The sequence below is a fragment of the Canis lupus genome, chromosome 35, assembly GCF_003254725.2.
Source record: "Canis lupus dingo isolate Sandy chromosome 35, ASM325472v2, whole genome shotgun sequence".
Lineage (NCBI taxonomy): Eukaryota > Metazoa > Chordata > Mammalia > Carnivora > Canidae > Canis > Canis lupus.
Window position 1 is genome coordinate 25,952,802 of NC_064277.1, and position 19,540 is coordinate 25,972,341.

Genomic DNA, 19,540 nt, shown 5'->3' on the forward strand with positions numbered 1-19,540 from the left:
CTGAGTGGGTGAGAGGGGAAGCTCAGCAGCTGAGCTTCACAGACCTCATGCAGAATGGGAATGCAGGGGAGCTCTGGGTACAGGCCTTGAGGACTAGGTGCCTGCTCCCTTCTCAGAGCAGCACTAACTGGTGGCGTGGTGTTCTCCAGCAGTAGGCAGCAGTCTTCGTGTGGCCAATAAGAAGTTGCATTTGGAATCATCTACAGTTAGACTTCTGAGGGAGGATGTTCAGTATGAAACAAAGGAACCTGTGGATGTTGTCAAAATGTAGTTGAAGGGAAGGATCAAGGAATCTAAGCTGATGTGTGGCTTACTGTGTGCTAAGGCTGCTATAACAGAATACTACAGATTGGCGGGTTTATAAACAATGGAAATGGATTCCTTACTGTCCTAGAGTCTGAGAAGTCCAAGGTCAATGCACAGGCAGATTCAGTATCTGGTGAGAACAGCTTCCTGAATCATGTGTGTCCTCACAGGGTAGAAGGGGCAAGAGAGCTCTCTGAGATCTTTCTTTCTTTCTTTTTTCTTTCTTTCTTTCTTTCTTTCTTTCTTTCTTTCTTTCTTTCTTTCTTTCTTTCTTTCTTTCTTTCTTTCCTTTCTTTCTTTCTTTCTTTCTTCTTTCTTTCTGATTTATTCGTTTTTATTTGAGAGAGAGAGTGTGTGCCTGAGCAGGGGAAGGAAGGAAAGGAGGAGGGGAGGGGTACAAGGAGAGAAGCAGACTTCCTGCAGAGCAGAGAGCTAGATACAGGCAACAGGAGGCTCCATCTCATGTCCTGAGATCATGACCTAAGCCAAAATCAAGAGTCAGATGCTCAACTGACTGAGGCACCCAGGTGCCCTTGAATTCTCCTTTATAATAGCACTAATCCTAACATGAAGACCCCACCCTCGTGACCTAATCACCTCCCAAAGGCTCACTTCCAAATACCATCACACTGAGGACTAGGTTTCAATCCATGAATTTTGGGAGATCACGAACCTTCAGGCTATAGCAATATAAAAAGAAAAAGTGTAGGAACTAAAGGTTCACAGAGAGAAAGAAATATTAAGGAACTGGGAGTTTCCACTTAGTAGAAAAACAGAAGTTGTGGAAGTACCTGGATGAAACTGCCAAGAGAGACAGATTAGAACATAGAATAATGGTCCTCAATGACATCCATGTCCTAAATCCCAAACTTGCCAATATTACCTTACATGGTAAATGAGACATAGAAAATTGACTAATCTGAGAATCTTGAGATAGAGATTATTCTGGATTATTTATGAGGGTCCAGTGTAATCACAGAGTCCTTGTAAGGGAAAGAGGGAGCAAAATAAGTCAGAGAAAGATAAATACTACATGATCTTACTCATATGTGTAACTTAAGAAAAAAAACAGAGGATCATAGGGGAAAGGAAGGAAAAATAAATCAGAGGAAAACAAAGAGGGAGGCAAACCATACGAGACTCTTAACTCCAGCGAACAAACTGAGGGTCACTGGAGGGGAAAGGGTGGGGGCATAGGGTAACTGGGTGATGGGCATGAAGGAGGGCATGTGATATAATGAGCACTGGTGTTAGATGCAATTGATGAATCACTGAGCTCTATACCTGAAACTAATAATACAGTATATGTTAACTAAATTGAATTTAAATTAAAATTTTTTAATTACTATATACTGCATGGACTTATTATTGTAGCATAATATGGATTCATGCTAATATGGAGAGGATGATCATGGATGTGAACTCCTAAAGCAGAATGGAGGTAAAGGTTCTTGGGGAAACAGATCAAAGGAGCCAGAAGCTGAGGTCCTGGGTGACCTGACTATGTGGTGCTGACATCATCAAATCGAGTGGAAGAAGTGAGGCACCAGTCTCCATTCGTCTAGGAAGAAACTTCTTGATGAGAAATGTGACATAATTGCATAAACCCCAGTTTCCAAGGCACACAGTTTTGTTTTTAATGCAGATAGAAATGTAATGGCTTGAAAATTGGAATGTGTTCTCAGGAAAGTGCCAACCCATCTCCTGATTCTGGGGTTGAAGAATGTGCTGATTCTACTTGAAATAGTCACATAATTAGGGAGAGCCAGTTGAAGTTAAAGCAGGAAATTTTGGCTAGGTGGGTTGTTAAACATGGAGACATGAGTTACAAAGAGTGGAGTTGAAGTACTCAAGGGAGACAGACTGCACATTTAAGTCATTAAAATGGAAGGACAGAGGGTATGTACATCCTGGAAGGTACCAGATAGAGAATTGGAGGGCTCGTGTCTGGGGTCATAAACTGGGATAGCAAGAATGAGAGAAAGTGGGTTTAGATGGCCAAATGGTTTCCAAGTAAATTAACCATCCCCCATAGTCCAAAAGATCCCACTGTAAGTGAAAAAATGGATGAGAAGGAATGATTAATTAAGAAATTAAAAGATTGAAATGGGCGAGGCTCTCAGAATTTAGCTCCATCTCAGAGATGGATCCACTGCTGGACCTCAATCTCTCTGAAAAAAGCAGCTGTGCCTACTGTCCAGGTGGTTAGGAGCATGCAAGCCTCTGACTCTCTGACTCTGGGGTTCTTAAGGAATGGTTTTAGCATAGGTCTTGGCATCCTGAAGCTTATTCCTCAGTAGAGGGCCCCACCACAGCTCTTGGGACTCTGCAATAATGACTGAATAAATCTTGTTTCATTTTCTTTCACCATCATTCCTAATCCATTTTTCACAATGTTTACAGCATTAACTTTGTAAACTCAAAATCTGATTGTGGCAATGTCTTGTCATTGGAAACTTGTGTGCGTGTGCATGTGTGTGTCTGTACTCCTTTATTTTGTCAGATACTTGCTTTCAAGCCTAGTGGAATTGATCTAACCTGGCCAAGTAGATATTCTTTTCCATTTAAGTTAACCATATTCAGTATTTGCTTTTCTGCAGCCAAGAACACTGATTGATAGAGTCCAAAACCCTTGTAGTCTACATCTCCTACTTTTCCCTATAGCATCCTAGGATCCAGCCATATGTAACTACCTAAATTTTCCAATGTTTCATGTCACATGTTCATGCCATGTACATGATGTGTATTATAACTAGAATCACACTATGATCCTCATTTCCACCTTCAAACCTCCCACTTATTCTTTAATACACATTACAAGTATCTTCTTTTGTGAAGCTTCTCCTGACCTACCTCCTCAAGAACTGATCCTACCCTGTGCTGTGCCCCAGTGTATCTCCTGCAAAACCTCCAATATGGTAATTAGGAGAGAATTACAAGTATGGTTTATAAATTGTCTCTCCTTCTGTTAGCAGTATTTCCTGATTAAGCACAGTTACACAGTAATATAGAAAAATCACCCAATAAAGGTTTACTAAGTAAATTACTGGATTTCCTTTTAATAAGAGTGGACAATACACGGTACCACTTTACTGTATTTTTAAATGTGAACAGAAATGGTCAATTATTGTTATTACATTATCAATATTTCAAAGCACTGAGTTGAACCAAGAATGAACGTGAGTGCAGTCAGAAATCACATAAGCCTAAAAATCCATTTGATGAGAGATGTCCAGAATGTAGCCTCACTTGGACCTCCAGTGCTGTCAGTCAGTCTTGTGTGGGTTTCTAACCAACTCTGCCTTCCATTTCCATGAGCATTTCTAACCTTACTATTTTCCCAAACCTCTTGCACTGGACCAAGACCAGCTCTCCTGCACAGAATCTCTAAGTAAAGGCAGAGAAGCAGTGAGAAATAAAGTGATAACTAGGTTAGTAACTATAGCAAATGAAGAAATTCCTCTAATGGTCTTAGGTTGGACCCTTTAATATTGATATGCAACTCCCACCTCAATACCCCAAACCCTACCCTACCCGCCCCTAAAATAATTACTGAAAGATATTTTACTTTTCCTGCTTATTTCCCAGTGGAAAGTGAGGATGGATGGGACCTCATTTAACCAAGCTAAATCATTCTGTGACATGCAGCTGTATTCCCTCTTTCTGGATGCCTTCCTAGAATGAATTTACTTTTGAATTGTCCCTCTGGCTTTGTACTTCTTACTGCATAATAAAACACCCCAGGGAATTTCCGGAAAGCAGGGAATATTCGGTGGTCAATCAAACGGAAGAGAAATAAACATACAGACGGGATATCGCGCAACTTAAAAGGAATGATAACGGCAGATCATTCTGGAATAATGAGAAAGGACTAAAAAGTCTTCTCTGGTAATTTCAGAGCAGAGGCTGAACTAGCTCAGGATGGGAATAAAAAACCGATGTGGAGATGCCGGGGATTGAACCCGGGGCCTCATACATGCGAAGCATGCGCTCTACCACTGAGCTACATCCCCTACTGGGGCAGCCGTCGAGCATCATTCCTGTCCTGTGAAAAGTGCGGAATTACTTGGTGCTATTTCGTCTCCCGCCCTAGCGCGGCGGTACTGGAGGGAGAGCAACCTGCAGCCTCGCTGGGTGGCATCCAAGCAGCTTCAGCACCTGCGGAGGCTGCGCGTTTCCAGTCCCGCTGGCGGGTCCAGCACCAGGCAGGGAAAATGCAGGGATCTTCGAGCATCCCTTGGAGAATGTCCTCCCAGCCCAAAGCTCACGGAAATGCCTCCCCGAATTCCTTGCCGCCAAGTCGGCTGAAAGGTTGATTGAATCTTGGGAGCTGTCGCCCTCCACTTCATCCCGTTCGAAGAAAAACCCGTCCAGAGAGATGGAAGCACGCAGATCCTGCTGATCGTGATCCCCCAGGCAGCGGCTCGGCCCACACGGACGTCGGCCACCTGCCACCGGAGCGGCTACCTGGGAACCTTGGCTTCCTGAGGAACCTTCCATCCAAGACGCCCGCGACGTCTTGCTTCCCTCTTTCCTTGATCCGCGTGACAGCCCCCCTGCTCGCGTCCGGCTCAGCGCCCCCCACCAAGGCAGGGCGGAGGGAAGCCCGCACCCGCTCACCTGAGCATACTCCGCCTCAGACAACGCAGAGGGAAGCCCTCACCTGCCCACCTGAGGGCCCCCCCAAAAAGAAACCAGCACGGGGGGACTCAATAAGAAAATAAACAATTGGTCTAAAAAACAGACACAATTCCTTAACAGACACTCACCAAAAAAGATGCACAGATGCCAAAGAAGGTTATGAAAAGATGCTCTACATCAAGTCATCAGTGTAGGTCTTTGTCTTTCTGTGTATCTTTGATTTCTTTCCTTCCTTTCCTTTCCTTTCTTTCTTTCTTTCTTTCTTTCTTTCTTTCTTTCTTTCTTTCTTTCTTTCTTTAATTAAATCAGGTAGTACTTCCAATGATATTGAGGAGTGGTGAGGGGGACACCCTTGCTTTAATTCTGATCTTAGCCGAAACTTTCAGTTTCTCACTATTAGCTTTAGCTGTTTGTAGATACATATTCTTTTTTTTTTTAAGATTTTATTTACTCCTTCATGATAGACACACACACAGAGAGAGAGAGAGAGAGAGAGAGAGAGAGAGAGGCAGAGACACTGGCAGAGGGAGAAGCAGGCCTCCAGCAAGGAGCCAGATGTGGGACTCCATCCCCATCCCAGGATCAGGCAACCACTGAGCCACCCAGGTGTCCCTAGATACATATTCTTTATCAAGCTGAGGACATTCCCTTCTATTCTGAGTTTGCTGAGAGTTTTTATCACAAATGAGAGTTGGATTTTGTCAAATGCTTTTCTGAAGCTATCAATATGGTCTTGTTGTTGGAAGAACAGGGCTAGCTGAGGACAAAGCACCAGCCCAGGGCAGCACATTGTCAAGTCTTTGAAACAGGCAGTGACATTCCTCTATGGACTCAATTGCCTTGATGTTAATACTTTGCTAAGGGCAGAAGGCAATCTTAGCTCGACCCCCAAGAGCCTGTGAGTCTACTTTAACATATAAAAATTCCTTTAGAAATGTCCTTTATCTCTAAACCCCCAAGACACGTGTTGACAATCATCCTCCAAGCACATGGCCCACCGATACACATCTGAAAGGTCTCATGACTCAGATTTTATTAGACAGTAATAAGTGACCTTTTCCCAACAACAGCTAGCCCCCTCAAGGTCCTGGAAACCTTGCTTCCAAAATTCCTTAGAGAGTACACTATTGAGACGGCTAGGTAGCTCAGCAGTTGAGTGTCTGCCTTCGGCTCAGGGCCTGATCCCAGACTTCTGGGATGGAGTCCCACATTGGGCTCCTTGCATGGAGCCTGCTTCTCCTCCCTCTGCCTATGTCTCTGCCTCTTTTTCTGTGCCTCTCATGAATAAATAAATAAAATTTTTATTTAAAAAAAAGTACACTGTCCCCAAACCCCTCCCAACTCCCAGGTATATAATTGACCACCCCTCATAGGCCTGGGGCAGCAGCTCTTCCTGCCCACCGGTCCTGTCCCTGTGCTTTAATAAAACCACCATTTGCACCAAAGACATCTCAAGAATTCTTTCTTGGTTGTTGGCTCTGGACCTCACCCTCCCAAAACCTCACCTATATTCCAAAAGTTCATCAACATGATTTCTCTTTAGCCTTTTATATGATGGATCACATTAACTGATTTTCAAATGTTGAACTAGACTTGCATGCCTGCAGCAACCCCCCCCCCGCCTTAGACACAGTATTAAATTCTTTATTATACATTGTTGGATTTGATTTGCTATTTTTTGAGGATTTTTGCATTGATGTTCACGAGAGATATTGATGTTTAGTCTCCTTTTTTGGAAATGTCTTTGATTTTGGTGTTAGAATAAAGCTGGCCTCATAAAACAAGTAAGTATTTCTGATGCTTCTATCTATTAGAAGAGATGTTGAAAATTGGTATAATTTCTCCCTTAAATGCTTGGTACAGGGGATCCCTGGGTGGCTCAGCGGTTTAGTGCCTGCCTTTGGCTCATGGTGTGATCCTGGACTCTCAGGATCAAGTCCCACATCGGGCTTCCTGCATGGAGCCTGCTTCTCCCTCTGCCCATGTCTCTGCCTCTCTGTGTCTCTCATGAATAAATAAATAAAATCTTTAAAAAATAAATAAAAATTTAAAAATGCTTGGTACATCTGGTCTCAGTGTCTTCTGTTTTGGAAGTTATTGATTATTGATTCAATTTCTTTAACATATATAGGTTTATTCAGATTTTCTATTTATTTCTGTGTGAATTGATTAGTGTAATTTTTCTTTTTATTGTAGAACATCTTAACACATATGAACAAAAAGGATATTATAATGAATTTCCACATAGTCAATATTTAGTTTTATTGATTACCAACTCATAACCAATTTGCCTCATAATCAGAGTTCCTTTGACATGCAATTCTGTTCTTATGAATGAGTTCAGGCATCTTTTCATGCATTTCATATAATTAAGACCCACTTGTATTTCTCTTCTGTGAACCATCTTTTAATATTCTTTGCCAAATTTTCTGCTACATTTTTGACATTTCTCTAACTGATTTGTAGGTTGTTTTATATGTATTGGAGCACAGTAATTGGTATTTTCCTAAATATGTCCCTTCTCCATTTCTGGGTACATGTTATGAACATATTTTTCTGCCCCCTTGACATTAGGTGCAACCATTTTTTCCCCACCCAAAATGAGTAGCTCAATGCATGTGGCTTCTTGCTTGAACTTTAAAGGCATGTGCATAATTCTTCAGAGCTCATTTCCCTCCAAAACAGCAACTGACAATATTCTAGGTAGGGCCTAAGATATGCTACCACAAAATATGTCACTTTGGCAAAAAGATTATTTTGAGTTGAGAGCAAATGAGAGTCAACAGATGCACAAAGAAACTTTCTCAGAACTTCCTTTCTCTAAGTAAAAGAGAAAACTTCTGAGAAATGAGGACTGCCACAAATTCCATCTCCTGGGTAGTTTTATGGCCATGAAAAAGTAGAAGGCTGGTGCTGAGATGGATTTGCACAATCAAGCCTTACTCCGTTGGTTTCCCCTAGATATTTGCCTTCCTGAAGCTCACTGCCCTTGACAGTCCAAAACCCTTTTTATTTTGTCACTTCTCTACAAATGTGTAGTTCTCTTTTAAAAAAAGATTTTATTTATTTATTTTTTTAAATTTATTTTTTATTGGTGTTCAATTTACTAACATACAGAATAACCCCCAGTGCCCATCACCCATTCACTCCCACTCCCCGCCCTCCTCCCCTTCTACCACCCCTAGTTCGTTTCCCAGAGTTAGCAGTCTGTCTCCCTTTCTGATATTTCCCACACATTTCTTCTCCCTTCCCTTATATTCCCTTTCACTACTATTTATATTCCCCAAATGAATGAGAACATATAATGTTTGTCCTTCTCCGACTGACTTACTTCACTCAGCATAATACCCTCCAGATTTTATTTATTTATTAATGAGAGACACAGAGAGAGAGGCAGAGACATAGGCTGAGGGAGAAACAGGGGAGCCTGGGGAGCCTGATGCAAGACTTGATTCCCACGACCTGAGCTCAACCGCTGAGCTACCCAGGCGTCTGGTTTAGGGATTTCAAAAGGAGTGTGAATCAGGTAAAAGAGGAATCAACACCAGCCAAGATATCTTGAATCACAATTGGAAGCACCATTGGAATTCATCCTGCTTTATGTTGTGGAATATGGAATCATATTTTTTTCCTAGATAACTACCCAGATTTTGCTACATCAATTATTAAACAGCCTATCTTTACTCAGAATGGAAGAATGTAACTCACTAGGCTTGTAGTTAAAAATCTAGCAGACAGAAATAAAGTATGGATATAGAATATTAGAGCCTAGTTAACTAGTGAACAACAATTAGAGTTTGATCTAACAGATGCATATAGAGCTCCTAAGAACAAAATTCCCTCATGATCAAAGTAACATTATACCAATTACAGAGTCTAAAGCCCCACTAAAAAATTATTTGTTTTACTTCCTTACCTTGCTTTCTTCCCCTGAAAGATACTGTGACTTGATGTCTTTTCAAATGTATATCTGAATTTCCTTCCAGATGTGAATTTTTTTCGATGATAATTTTTTTATGATAACCTTATTTATGATAATTTCATTTGCTGAATATATGTATATCTGAATCTCTTTTCAAATATGTCTTATCTTTTTGCTGTTACACATTCTGTTTTTAAAGCATATACTACTTGGATAGCTTTTTGAAAGTATATTACCAACATTCTGAAGGTAACTTTTTCATGAACCCCAGAATTTTTCTTCCCAGTGGATTGAAAAGTAATTTCTGAAACATTAAGGACCACAGACTTGGAAAACTTATATATGGCTTTCTGCCTGCAGGAAGTAATGGAGGGAATATCCACCAGCAGAAAGTCTGCTGGCTCTTTCCTTTCAAATCTGAACACATCCATTTTGTGAGTGAATGATTTAGTTGGAAGACAATCATATCATTCCAGAAAAAAAATATATCAGTCTTTAGTTACCAGAAAGAAAAAAGAGAGTAAAAGAATATGAAATACGAAGCACTTTATCAGAAAGAATTCAGACAACTTTAAATAGCCGTAATTTACCAGGGCCTAAGGATCACCTCACAAAAATGAATGAGAATTTCCTTATGGATTTTGAATGTGAGTTCTGGAACTGCTTTAATTTGTGAGCTCTTGGCCCATTCTATATATTTTCTTCTGTCTGTTAGTTCTTAGAACTCTGCTGCCCGATATGATATCCTGGCACATGGGAGGAACTTTTGAGCAGTTGAAATATGACCAGTGTGACTTGAGATGTGCTGTAAGTGTAAAATACACACCTGTTTCAGACTTAGTTTGAAAAAAAGAATAGAAAGCAAATATCTAGGCAGTATGTTTATATGGATTACTTGTGGAAATGATATTTTAGATATATTGAACCAAATGAAATACAATATTCATTTCACCTGTTTCTCCTTTTTTCAATGTGACTACTAGAAATTTTTAAATTATATATATGATTGGCATTTGTGGCTGACATTATATTGGGCAGTGCATCCCAAGAACACTACCATGCTTTTGCTTAATTTATTGTCCAAGATGACATAGTAAGGTGTGTTTTATAATCTTTAACAATCAATTTTGCAAATCAGTAACTAATCACACAAGCTCTAAGCTGTAACGCATTCCCCAGGTTGCTCCCTCTTAGCACAGCTGTGGGCCTATCACACTCTGCTCTGATCCTTGGCTTCTGATTTCTTTCCTTGAAGAATGCTAATTCCCTGCAGTAACTAGCAAGGCACCAAACCAATACTGTGACCTCTCAAAAGATTTGATTTCAGGATAACTTTTACAGTTTTTCCCCTTATTTTAGAAGATGTAAATGTTCTTTGCAAAAAACATGGGAAAATGCAGATAAGCAAGAAGGTTGAAATAAAAATCAGGACAGATTCCACTACTTCAAATTCAAATTTGTTACCATTTTGTTGTATGTGATTCCAGTATTTTCCCCTATGTGTTTGTTTCATTTCTTTAATAAACTGGAAATATACTGCCATATATATTTTGAAATTTATCTAGGTAACTCTACTTTGTGTCAGCCCCACAAACCTGAGTTCCTTCATGTTAGGAGATGTGTCTAATTCACCTCTGTATCTTCAATGTCTAGAACTTCATTTCTAGCAGTTATATAATACTATATTAATGAAAATAAATAAATACTATATTAATGTGCTAAAATTTATCACCCCAGCAGTAAACTAATATAAACAATAAGAGTGTTGGGGTGCCTGGGTGAGTCAGTTGGTTAAGTCTGCCGTCTGCCTTTTGCTCAGGTCATGATCTCCAGGTCCTGGATCTGGCCCCCAAATCAGGCTCCCTGCTCAGCAGGTAGTCTGTTTCTCCCTCAGTCTCTGCCCCTCCCCCTGCTCATACTGTCTCTCTCTCTCTCTCTCTCAAATAAATTAAATCTTTAAAAAAAAAAAACAGTAAGACTGCAATAAAACAAAACAAAAAAGCAAAAGGTTTACATGATTGGAAAATAAAGAAATAGTCACTGTTCACAGACAAAAATAGCCAATGTGAACAAAGTCAAAAAAGACTTTGAACAAAATGAAAATGAACAAAATGAAAAATAATGTGAATGATCATCTCACTGGAAAAATCTTTTAGCATCAATAGGAATTTCCTTCAGGGAACACAGTTGAATGACTGAACTGTCACTTAAGGATTGAACTTTCCCGTTTCACAGAGGCAGCTACTATGTATGTCTTTATTACAAAGGGCCACACTGCCTTACAAGAATTAAAAATTCTCATTTGAACCACTCAGTGCTGCAAAACTTGAAGAGTGAGAAGTACTCATCGTCTCTTCATAGTGATCAATAAATTATTGTGATGGAAATATTGGCAAGCAGTCTAAATACCTGAATCACCAAGGTGAGGACAGGAGACTTCACTGTTTGGTAGAGAGGTGCCTGTCATTGGTCAGCTATGTTCCATAACGTGTAGTTTGTGATTGGTCTTAGATCATCCATAGTTCCTGCTAGTGATGAATGTAAATCACAGCTGTGATTTCTGCTGATGACAAAAACACAGATGCTGCTCACTCTCCTGTGGTTTGCTGCCTGTGTTTATAAAAGGAATAATAAATTATGGTTAGAGCTTAGTAAGTATAAATTGGTAGTTTTTTCACATCCAAGATCTTAAACCTTTAAAATCTATCCATTGACTCCATTGGCGATCACTGGGCTCCAGGTTAAGAACCTTTGCATTATTTTATCCTTATGTTATCGTATTTAACCTTCATAAAGATCTTATGCAGTAAATAGTATTATTATCCTCATTTAACTGCCCAGAAAATGAGAGACCAAATATTTCCTCCAAAGTCCTATGACTAGTAAATGGCAGAGCTAGGATTTGAACCCAGGATAACTGACTTCTGCATATATGTCTTTTTTTTTTAAGTTTTTATATATTTGAGAAAGAGAGGGCAGAGCAAGAGATAGGGAGCAAGAGCAGGGAGGGGAGGAGGCAGAGGGAGAAGCAGACTCCCGCTGAGCAAGGAGCCTGATGCAGGACTCCATCCCAGAACCCTGGGATCCTGACCTGAGCCAAAGGCAGGCACTTAACGCACTGAGCCACCCAGGTGCCCCAATTTTGACATTTTTTTCAATATTCAAACTAATTTACATCTGAATTTTGAGGAAGGATTTTTTTTGTTTGTTTGTTTATAGGCTAATATGGGGAGAACTGGTATTTGAAAATACTGAGCATTCTGATCTAGGAACAGGATATTCCCTCCATGCACTAGACTAGGTATGTAAGTCCCTCATTAAGATAATATTGCTTTGGGGGGCACCTGGGAGATTCATTCAGTTAAGTGTTGAGACTGATTTCAACTAGGATCATGATCTCCAGGTTGTGAGATCAAGTTCCGAGTCTGGGTCGCACCTTACACTGAGTATGGAGCCTGCTTAAGATTCGTTCTCTCCCTCCACTCAGCTTCTTACCCACCCTCTAAAAAAAGATAATGTTGCTTTCTTTATATAACTGATGTACTTTTAGTTTAATTTATTATCAGTTTATATTTCTATTACAATCATAAATGTGTATTTCCCCTGTATTTCCTTCTAATTGGCTATTGCCTGTCATGGTGGTTTAAAAATGTATACAAAATATTTAATACTCCTCCCTTCAAGAAGAAGAAACTAATTTCCCTTCCCTTGAACATAGACTGGACTTAATGACTCTCTTCTGACGACTAGAATGAGGCAGAAGAATTGCACAATTTGAGAGACCTGGTCCTAAAAGATGGGGTAATTTATTATGCAACAAAAAACGTAACTAATACACTGGTATATATTTATTTAGATATATATGTATTTATATTTATATATATTTATTTCCTACTTAGTTCATACTTTGTACAAACTTTCTTTTATATGGATTTTTAGCTGCTTCTATTTCTTGCTATAGCAAATTGTATTATCAGAATAAATGTAATCATGCCTTTACATTTTTTTAAATATGATGCCTCTTTTTTTCTTATGTTGTTCCTATTGCTCCTGACTTTATCCAAAAAAAAATATTCTTTTTTTTAAGATTTTGTTTATTTATTCATGAAAGACACAGAGGAGAGAGAGAGGCAGAGACACAGGCAGAGGGAGAAGCAGGCTCCATGCAGGGAGCCCGATGTGGGACTCCATTCTGGGACTCTAGGATCACACCCTGGGCCAAAGGCAGGCGCTAAACCACCGAGCCCCTCAGGGATTCCCAAACAAAATATTCTTTCAAATAAGAATGACCATGATGGACACCCTGGGTGGCTCCTGGGATCGAGTCCCACATCAAGCTTCCTGCGTGGTGCCTGCTTCTCTCTCTGTGTCTCTCATGAATTAAAAATATATATATATATATATTTTAAAAAGAATAGCCATGATTTTTAATGCATATAATTTATTAGACTAGAAGTTTTTCTTCCCTTGCTATTTTTCTATGTGTAACAATAGGAATGAATATCAATTTTACAAAGTGAATTTTAGCTTTTATGATAGCTTTATAAAATATCGGATAATATAGTCTCTAAAGTAAAACAAAGCCTCATGTTTTAAAAAATATTTTATGTACTTATTCACAAAAGACACAGAGAGAGACCCAGGACCCCAGGATCATGACCTGTGCTGAAGGCAGACGCTTAACCACTAAGCCACCCACGTGCCCCCAAAACAGTCTTATTTTAATCTTGAGTTCAGTATTTACTCTTGGCTACTGCTAAAATTACCTCCTCGTGGACAGCCTGTGAATGAATGATGAGTCGCCATGTATGTATGTGTGCGTGTGTGCATACATCACGTATGTATAATATGCAATGTTTTCTTTCTTTTTTAAAAAAAGATTTTATTCATTTATTCATGAGAGACACAGAGAGAGAGAGGCAGAGACATAGGCAGGGGGAGAAGCGGACTCCATGCAGGGAGCCTGATGTGGACTCCATCCCAGAAATCTGGGATCAGGCCCTGAGCCGAAGGCAGGCGCTCAACCGCTGAGCCATCCAAGCATCCCTGCAATACATTTTCTATGCATTTTCCTATAACTGGTAAATAAGGAGGAGACAGGTTCTGAAATATTTTCCTAAATAAATCCAATGAGAAGGCAATCCTTGAGTTAATTACCACAGAGAAGATGAGCAAATATGACTTTTTTAAAAAGAGATTTTATTATTTGTTCATGAGAGACACAGAGAGAGAGGCAGAGACACAGGCAGAGGGAGAAGCAGGCTCCATGCAGGGAACCCAATGTGGGACTGGATCCCGGGACTCCAGGATCATACCCCAAGCCAAAGGCAGACACGTAACCTTAACCGCTGAGCCACCCAGGTGTCCCCAAATATGACTTCTTATGATGAACTTGTTCCTGCCTCAGGTTTGTACACCTCAAGCCTCATTTTCATGACCCCTGATTAGGCAAGAGCAACCTGAAGAACCATATCACCTCCTATCCTCTCCCAGCTTATGACTGGTATAAAATTGTCTTTGGCTTTCCCTATATTTGCTTCTAATTGGTTATTAGAAAGTGTTCTATCTCTTCCCTTTAATATTGGTGTATTACAAGGGATCCCTGAAAAAAATTGATTGTATAGGCAAGTAACAGAGAGTTCTACTCACTGTAATAAGAGGGGAGTGAAAACATTCTAGAACAGGATGACTACATGTCCTAAATGAAAAGGCCTTATATTCCTCTACTTCAGTCCCTCATGATTACTCTGGTTTGTTGTTTTTTTTTTCTGGTCCTTCTCTACTCCAAATTGTGAAAATGATAAAAGTTACTTGATTTAACTTCTGACAATTGACCTATGGTGTAAAAGTGGGGATTTGTCAGCCAAAATCCTAATGGGAAAGCAGGAGCATCATTAAACAAATATTTGAATGCCTTCAATGGACCTGGACTCCTTCCAAAAAGGCACAGAAAGGCTTCTGTTTTCCCTCAGGACAGAGATTGGTTAGACATTCACTTTGTGTTTAGGGGTTTTCTGAACAGAGTATGTTGGTCATGGGTGTGTTCTGTCTTCTGATGAAAATGTTGAGTTTCTTGGTTTCCCCCAAAAATCTGTAACCGAAGACTTAATCCCACAGCCTTCCATTGAACAGATGTTTCAGTAACATTGCGCAAAGATTGGACACTGCCACAAAAACTCAGAGAAAATTTTGAGGTGTAACAGGGCATACATGGAAAAGAACCTTCCATGTCAGGAATATACAACAGCCCACTTGGAGACCAGCCTGCTCCTGCCACGGAGCAGTGATGATTTACTGGGAACGTTGGACTGAGCCTAGGAGCACTGTACATGAGGGCACAGAAGCAAGTTAAAACCAGCCCATTTCCCCACCTCACACATGTCTGTTCCTCAGAGTCTAGCAGCCTGATGATGCAACTGAGAGACAAGTTCTGCCAGACAGACAAGGTCCTCTGAAGCTCACAATCTACAGCTGGGATTTCTGTGAATGTGAACAAGAGTCTCTTAGGGGCAGAGGAAGGTAAAGAGAAGATAGCAATGACCTCACCTCAATTCTAAGAATTCTAAGCATTTCCTGGGATTTGTAAGGAAGTTCCAGAAGCATTGTGCTATCTGCCATTAGTCCAGAGTCCAAGATCATTATAGTTCATTACAGGGTTTTCCATGAATACCATTAATGCGTGCCTAATCTTCAAATCACCATGAGCCCTTCTCAATTCTCGCTCAATGTACTGTCCCTTTCTTTTGTAGATACATAATTCTTAATATTTTTTAAAGAAAATCTTAGAATCAGCGATTCCTAGAGAATAGCAGTCTTGGGGATCGCTGTGATTGTCAAATATTTTCATAAGACTGCATCTTGAATGTGTGGGTATCTTGAATTAGGTTCAAATCCAAGTTCCTCTCTGCTTCTGCAGGAAATAGAACAACCTACCAACAAGCAGAAGGACATTCTTTCCCTGCAGCTTGCTAAAAGGTACTTCCCCTTATGCAAGCAAAGACAGAGTATCCACTTTCCCAGACAGGGTATCCAAACCCCTTGACCAGGGCAGGAAATACCCTTAACACTTTTCTGGATGTGAGAATTCTCAGGGAAAAAAGCACAACTCCACCCCCTAATGGGACTTGAACATTGGACCCTCGGATTAAAAGTCTGAGGATCTAACAACTGCGCTGCACAGGCACAAGCATTGGGCTTGCTCTAACAGCCCTGTAAAGGTAAGTGTGTCAGGCTATGGTTGACCTTGCTCTGCTTTCTTGGATAACATCTTGCAAGCCATCACTTGCACACACAACTCATACACTCAAAGCAGCTTGCAGACCCCACTCCCACCCTCACTGACCACTCCCAGCACAACCAGGTCTGGCCTGGAATAATTGGGCTTCCCTCAAAACTCCAAGCACAGGGTGCTTTCTGAAGGCTCAGGTTTGGAAAGGGCCTCCACAGTGCTCTCCAATCCCATGGTTTGGGTGAAAATGAATGAGTTCTTGTGAGACAAAAGTTTTTGCCGCACTTCTCTTACAATGCACAAGACTTCAGTATTTCCTTGTACCTAGATGCAGAGCTGGACGCGTCCTTCCTCCCCATTTATCCAGATCCTCTTTCTGTTAAAAGCTCCACATTCATGCTCTCTTCTCTCTACTCTGCTCAGAGCCGGCAATGAGGCCCTCACGGGATACGCAGAGGCCAGCAAGGAAGAGGCGGTGGCCAGCCGTGGGGAAGGTCCAAGGCCTGTCCTGGCAGCACCCCACAAGAAGTCGGATCCCACCAGACGCCCCGGATGGCGGATGGCGGGGCCTCGACAGGAACCTCTGAGCAGGTCAGGAAGAAAAGGTGGGAAACCAGCTTCCAGCTTCAAGTAATGAATATTCGTCCCCTAGTTAACAACTGTTGAAAAAAAGATGGAAAGCCCACCCCGGGGGTGCATCTCCCTCCGCTCCCTCGCACCTGCTCTCTCCTCTCCAGAGCGCGCTTCTGCTTTATTCAAGTTTCCTGCTCGTGTCGCTTGATGGCAGTGCTGCGAGCGTGTCCTCGGGTTCCCTCTTCCGAGACCAGAACCTTCCCCTACGTCTTGGGGTCGGGCTGGGTCAAATCCCCAGGGCCCGGGTCTCCTTAGCCCACCCCGCGGCGGCCCCAGTCGGCCCCCTCTCCGTCCCTAAGCCTCCTCCTACGAGAGGCCCTCCCAGCTACTCGGTCCAGGCTCCCAGGTTCTGGGTTCTCAGCTCTCCAGGTCTGGGTTCCCCGGACCCAACACATTTTCAATCCGGGAGTTTCTCCGTATAAATTTCTGGGCAGCCCTGCTTGCCTACTACTCGAGGCGTGGCCGTGGGCGCTCGCGGGTCAGGCTGGAGCTGCGCTCGGGGCGCCCGGCGCACCCCGGAGACTCCCCTCCGGAAGATTGTCTCCCTGCTCCCCCCCATTCCCGTCCGTCTACCCGGACCCTCCGCACCCCGGGGCGCTCCCTCGGGAGGACGTGCTCCCCCCCACACACACACACACACTCTCCTCTGCCCGCCCGCGCTCACCGCCGCTCCGCCAGGTGCTGTGACTTCTCACCGCCGTCACCTCCTCCGGAAGTGTCCTCCCGCATAATCCTCGGGGCCTTTTAGGGGAAAGTGGGAATTTGGAGACACAAGGCAACAGGAGCGTCTTGAGGTTCGTCGGGTAGGAATGGAAGCGCTTTCCCGAGGGCCCGCGACGACGGGACCTTGGAGCGCAAACGACACAGCCCACGGTCCGAAATCAGTCCCCAGCCAGCTGCTCGTTTGTTTTCCAGAAACACAGACCAACCTCCTTAACCCTCTGTTCCCATGGGTCCCCTATTCCCGTGGTACCCCACTTTCAACAGCACCGGGTCGCTGCGCGAGATCCCGGTCCTGGGTGCAAGCTCGCGGCAGAACTCCGCGCAAGGACCACGGCGTCGGGCAGGCACCGTCTTCACCCCGGGAAGGTGCTCCCAGGCGGCTCACGTCCATTGCGCTCAGAGCTCCGCAGCAGGGGATTTGGCGGACTCTGCCCCTTCTCACCTTCCCACCTAGCTGATTTTCTGCCTTCTCTTTCCATCTGGACTTAGGTTTCCAGAGACGGCTTTGTGGGTGTTTTTTTTTTTTTTTTTTTTCCTTTTTCTTTCTCTGTACCCATCCCCTGCATTTTCTGACAGGTATCTGGTGGTTAGGAGCGGCAGAGCTGCCGGGACCCTGCTGTGATGATGTGGGAAACCCACGGTGCCGGTGCCGGTGCCGCAGAGATTGACCAGACAGGGACCCACAGGTCTGCAGGTCCAAGCCGAGGGCCCCAGGACCCCTGCGGCTGTGCAGGGCCCGGGTATGAACTGTCTCCTTTCCCTGAAATAAGTGCCCAACATGTGACCTCCCTCGGAGACCACAGTGGCCAGAGTCCCAGTGCTCTTTCCCACTTCCTTTCTCGGTTCTGCCCCACTGCCATACTTGAGGCCATATAGAGGCTTTACATTTAATCCAGTGAGATGATAGAGAGTGAGAGGAAAAAGACACTCTAGTGCTCCTGGCAGGGAAAATATCAAGTGCAACCTTTAATTCTCTGCCAAGAGTCACCAGAAGGAAAATTCAAGAGAGCAGCTAATTCACCCAAAAGGAATTTAAAAGCAGTGTTTACTTGGCATCTGCCCTGTAATAAACCCTGCTTTCTAAAAGCAGGTCTCAGCTAGGAGACTCTAAAAGCCGCATCCTTGGACACCTGTCTTTAGGCGGTTATAGCACCTGCTTCATAAAAGGCATCGTGAGTTCCAGTGTATGTGGAGTTGTGACTGTCCCATTTTCCCGTGTGAATAGTGAATCCCACCCTTTCTGGTCCTCCTGCCTTCGAGAAGGGAGATCTTTTGTTTGTACACACGAAGCAAGCCTTTCTCTGTCTTTTAAAACTTGGTTTTTACACATTTTCTACATCTTTGTTACACAAATTAACCTCAAAAGGAAATGAAAATAGAACTCATTTTGATACATCTACTCGATGTAGATCATGTTTAGAAACAAAGTAGTCATATAATTTTTACCGGCTTCTTGTTTATAGCACAGTGTTTGTTTTAGGAAACAAGAAACTCATACATCTATCTATTCTTACCCTCTCCTCCTATCCCCACAACCACACACACACACACACACACACACACACACACACACTCGTGCTGCCCCTTTGGGCTGCATCTTTCCCCAGGATCTTTGGCATGACATTAACTCACATAACCCACTTTATGACTTTTCTTAAAGTTCTAAAAACAAGTGTTAAAAATGATTACAGAAGACAACTGAGGTGATGCAAACTTTATTTAACACTTCTTGAAGTGGACAGTGTCCTTTCAGAGAACTTTAGAATGGGGTAGAAGGCAGGATAAAGACTAAAAAACATGGAAGTGACAAATAGATGGGCACAGCTGACCATTGGAGAACAGATGCTAAAAGAGAGCATACATTTCTTTTTCCCCTGAAGTTGCTCTTGTTTCCATCCTGCCCTTTCCGAAGAGACCCAAGAAAACTCACTGAGAAGGTGGTGGTTAGAAAGGCCGGCTTCCTGCTTCCAAAGGAGGAGACTCTGATGGGTGTGGGCCCTTCCTTTGATCCTCTTCTCTTCTGCAGGTGTGAGCCCCAGGGGGAGAAATGCATGAACAATAAATAAAAGAAAAGAGAAAATGCAGAG

The 19,540-nt window shown here is 42.5% G+C and overlaps 1 non-coding gene across 1 annotated transcript; it reads right to left on the reverse strand.

The window, feature by feature from the left end:
- Positions 1-4,247: 4,247 nt before the first annotated feature.
- Positions 4,248-4,319, reverse strand: TRNAA-CGC (transfer RNA alanine (anticodon CGC)). The gene has a single exon. It is a non-coding gene; the product is annotated as a tRNA-Ala (tRNA).
- Positions 4,320-19,540: the final 15,221 nt, after the last annotated feature.